Raw genomic sequence first — 4679 nt, 5'->3', positions numbered from 1 at the left:
TTAAGCACATGGTGTCTACAACATTATTTTTTGTGCTACACCTTTGTAGGCTTATCCTCTCATCATCACACTTACTCCTATGCTTAATGGAGGATAATACACTCCTGGTGGACATGTGCTTGGTTGTAAGACTTATCAGTGTGCTAACTCCTAAACATTCTAGAAGTATTCCAGAGGCCTTTATAAATAAGCACTCCTAGTGTACTTGTACATTAATTGAATACTATATTGTTACTCTGATCATACTCTGGTTTATTCTATGCTTGTGCTTGAGTTCCTTGATATTGGGTAATTTTTTCCTAAGGAAAATTCTTACATGATATCAGAGCTGAGAGAGATTCTCTTCACATAGCCATTGGAGACCTTGTTTCTTCATCTCTCGAAGGGACCTGATTCAGATCTAGAACATCTACAGACATTGGGAGTGTCTAGAGCCAAAGCAGACCTCACAATTGCATCTAGAGCCTCAATTTGGTGAAAATCAACTATAAATTCACCTATATTGGGCAATAGTCAAATTTGAGGCAAAAATTTTTTGCAAACTGGAACCCGAAGGCCCAATTTGCAAATCCGGTATGATCAATTAGATCTATAATTTGGAGTATTTTTTTGAATTTTTAAAAGCCTAGTTCTGCCTAAAGAGAAATATTTTTTGCAAGAACTAGGCGTTGAAACCCCAACCCCCACAGAGGATATTCTTAGAATATTCTTTGTAAATCTAACTACAATATTGACAAACCAAAATATGTGTGGTTCACCACCATTGCAACGTCCATTCAAATTCCTAGCAACTGGATACCACTCACTAGCCGAGCTCAATAAAAGTTTTGGTGGACTGCATTACATAACTAATGCCTTTTGTTTTATTTGTTCCCCATGGCGTTAAGTATTTAAACAACAAAAAGTTTGAACTCCACGTGAATGTGGAATCATTCACCCCTTTTTCGAAAACTTTAAATAGACTCCCAACGGCATCTTAATTTCCATCGTCAGCCATGTTCTCTTTTACAATTTCCATCCCATGCCACGAGCTGTCATGCGACGTGGATGCCCACATCGTCAGTTGCGACAACAGATGAGCCACCATGAGTACATTGCCGACTCAAGCCATCATGCCATGTGACATTCACACAAAAGTGCCATGCGTCAACCCAAGCCTACCAATAGGACACGTAGTAGTCTATGTCAGATACACCTTAGCCCATGAGCAGACCTCCATGTAGAGCACCACATGGCCACCCACTTGCATAGTCACAGACACGTCAGTGCCACGTGGACTACAGTCAGCATCTACATTAGCTAGACACGTAGGTAACTACCATACAAACACATCTTTGCCACCTTACATCCATACTCGTTGAGTCACCCTGACATTTCATATCGGTCAGTATAGTTTGTACATTGTTGACATTAATGTGACATCACCTAGGGGCAGAGTTTTTGCTAACATCATCATTTTCATGAGCCTAAATTTGACAACTATTTGGCCATCATTTCTAGGAAAATTTGAATTATTGTGATGATTATTTGATCATCAAATTTAACATCGTATTTTCCTCTCCAGACCCCTCTCCAGATTCAGTTTTGATTTGATAGTCTAACTTTGAGAGGCCATCACTCAGTCATCTGGACTCCAAATTAGGTCTATTTTTTTTATTTTGGGTAGAATTTCTTAAAATTTTCAATGGTATAGTTATTTTTTGGTTTTGGTGCACAGATTTGTCAAAAATAGCATTTTTTGGTGACTATACCTATCCAATCCTGCATTTTGCAACTTCAAACACTCTGTATGGGCTCATCTGAACTCCAAAACAGGTTCTATTTTTTTTTAAAGTGCATTTTTTTTGTCTACTTTCTAGATTTGCAATCATATTATAGGCTTGTGTGGATAAAAATACCACTTTCAGAAATAGGTTCTATTTTGCATTGTATTGCTTCAAAATTATTGTATTTCTGAGCTACATTGCAAAGTTCCAGATTTAAACTCCAAGAGGAGGTTGTAAAAAGAAAAGTCAGAAGCCCACTTTGTCCATTTTGAAAAGTGTCCTATTGTAAATACACTACATATAAAGTGCCAAAATCTCTCATTTGGGGAGGTTTTTTTGATTGAGTGAAAAGTGGGGGTGTGTATTATGTTTTGTGTCTCCTTGATATTGTGCTCTTGCATTATGGGCTCTTTTTCAAAGTTAACTTGACATAATTATGCTACTTGGAAAGAAAACATAAAGGAACCATTGGTCGAAAAAGGTTTTTTGCGTTATGTAACTAGTGCAATAAAGAAACCTCTTGTTGATGCTAATGAGGCTCAAAAAGAAGACTGAGAATCCAAACAAGAAATGGACCTCTCAAGAATATCTTAGATCCTATCAAATATCATGTTAGGAAACTTACTAATCCAATAGAAGTCTAGGCTAAACTTGAAGTATTGTATGGGATTGTAGATGAAGACATGGCCTACACCACTGAGGACAAACTTCTCAAGTTCGATACTAGGAATTTTGACACCATCAAAGATTATCTTACCCAAGTAGACATGTATAGGGCACAACTTAAGGATTGTGGTGAACCCATCAAGGATGGAAAGATGATAAAACATATAATGACTCCTCTTCCACCTAAATATGCTCCTTTTGTTTCCAGTTATAATACTCACAAATTAAAAATGGATAGTGCCTACACCAAGCCTTCATTTGAGAAATTTTCAAAAATGTTAATCTTAGAACATGATAATTTAGTGAGTATGGGAATTATCTAGTCTTCCAAGACCAAAGCCTTGGTAGCTAATGAAGGGAATTCAAGTGGTAAAAATTCCAACAAGAAGCAGAAGTAGTGGAAGGCTAAGCCACAAGATGACACACAACAATCCTCCTCTATAAAAAAATCTTCCTCACATCAATCTTCTTCCACTCAACAATCTTCCTCACAACAAGGAAATTCATTTTCCAAAAATAATCAGAAGGGGAACAACTCCAACAAAAGGGAGAAGAAAACTTGTGCATATTGTAAGAAGAATGGTCATGATGAACATGAGTGTAAAGATAAGTAGATTGATGAATTGGTAAAATTAATGAGGAAACACAAAATTGATGTACCAAATGCCTATAAGGATAAGGGATCTTCAACCACTTCAAAGGGTAAGGGACAAGCTTTGGTAGCAAGTACAAACAATGTTGAGGAATGGGTTCTTGATTCAAGAGATACATATTATAAGAGTACTTCAAGGGAGATTTTTCCTCTTTGAAACCATCAAATGTACCATACATCTATGTGGGCAATGACACTCAAGTGGAAGTTGAAGGGAAAGGGAATGTTGAGTTGGACAATGGCATCTTTAAGGATTCTTCATGTTCCTAACCTTAGCACCAGCATTCTTTCCATCTACCAAAAAACTCACTATGGATGTGGCAACAAAGTGGAGTTTATTCCTGATATAGTTATGGTGAAAAATCTTAAGGATGATTCTATGGTGGCAGTTGGAAAGGCTAATCATGAGACAAGACTTTACTCTTTTTCTCATTTTGTGCCTAAGTCCACTTCCCTTGCCTTGTTGACTCATTCAAATTCACAAAGTAAACTATGGCATGAGAGATTTAGACATCTCAATTATCTCTACCTTCAAAAACTTAGCAGCAAGGATATGGTCATTGGTCTACCTCAAGTCTAGTATTTAGAGGGTGTATGACAGGTTGTGAAGTAGACAAGCATCCCGAAGAGAAATATGGCAAGGGGAAGTCTTCGAATGCTACTGTTCTTCTTGAATTGATTCATAGTGATGTAGCTGGCCCATTTCTAGTATCATCATGCTACACTTGGGTCTTCTTTCTTGCTCATAAGAGTGAAGTATTTGATAAGTTTATCACCTTCAAAGATCAAGTTGAGAAAAAATTAGGGAAAGCCATCAAGATTCTATGAACAGACAATGGTAAGTAATATGTCAACTCGAGGCTTAGAGACTTTTGCACTCATGAGGGTATTAATATTCAAAATTTAGTTGCACACACGCCACAACAGAATGGTGTTGTTGGAAGGAAGAATAGAACCCTTAAGGAGATGACCACTAGTATGCTTCAGCATAAGTCTCTAGATCAAGTGTTTTGGGTAGAAGCCATGTGTTGTGCTAATTACATCTAAAACATAAGTCTTCATAAGGCCTTAGATGGAATTACACCTTTTAAGGCTTGGTGTGGCAGAAAAACTAGTGTAAAGCACTTTAAAGTTTTTGGTTGTCTAGTATGAACAAGGATACCTTAACAAAAGTGCAAGGCGTTATAACCTCAAAGAAAACCTTGTATATTTTTTAGATATCCTGACCATCTTAAGGCATATAAACTCATGGATCCAGAGACACATGAATTTTTTTTTGAGAGGAGTGTTCACTTTGAAGAAACTTGTCCAAGTTTGGCTTCTTCAACTCCTCCTTCTTCCTCCTTCATGGAAAGTGATAATAGTGATGATAGAGACTCAGAAGATGAGATTCCTTCAACTTTGACTCATAGACCAACACCTTCGCAGGGTCCACAAATAGTTGAGGACATTCCTTCTTCTTCTTCCACTAAACCTCATTAGGCACAAAAAATCCTTAATTCTATAGGTTCATCAGTGGGGAATCCTTCAAACACTCTAAGGACAAGGTCATAGCACAAATCATTTCCACATGCTTATATTGCCATTGCTTCAAA

Source organism: Cupressus sempervirens, chromosome 8, assembly GCF_028749045.1.
Source record: "Cupressus sempervirens isolate cs-2001-9-10 chromosome 8, ASM2874904v1, whole genome shotgun sequence".
NCBI classification, from domain to species: domain Eukaryota; kingdom Viridiplantae; phylum Streptophyta; class Pinopsida; order Cupressales; family Cupressaceae; genus Cupressus; species Cupressus sempervirens.
Note: the sequence above shows the minus strand (reverse complement) of the source record.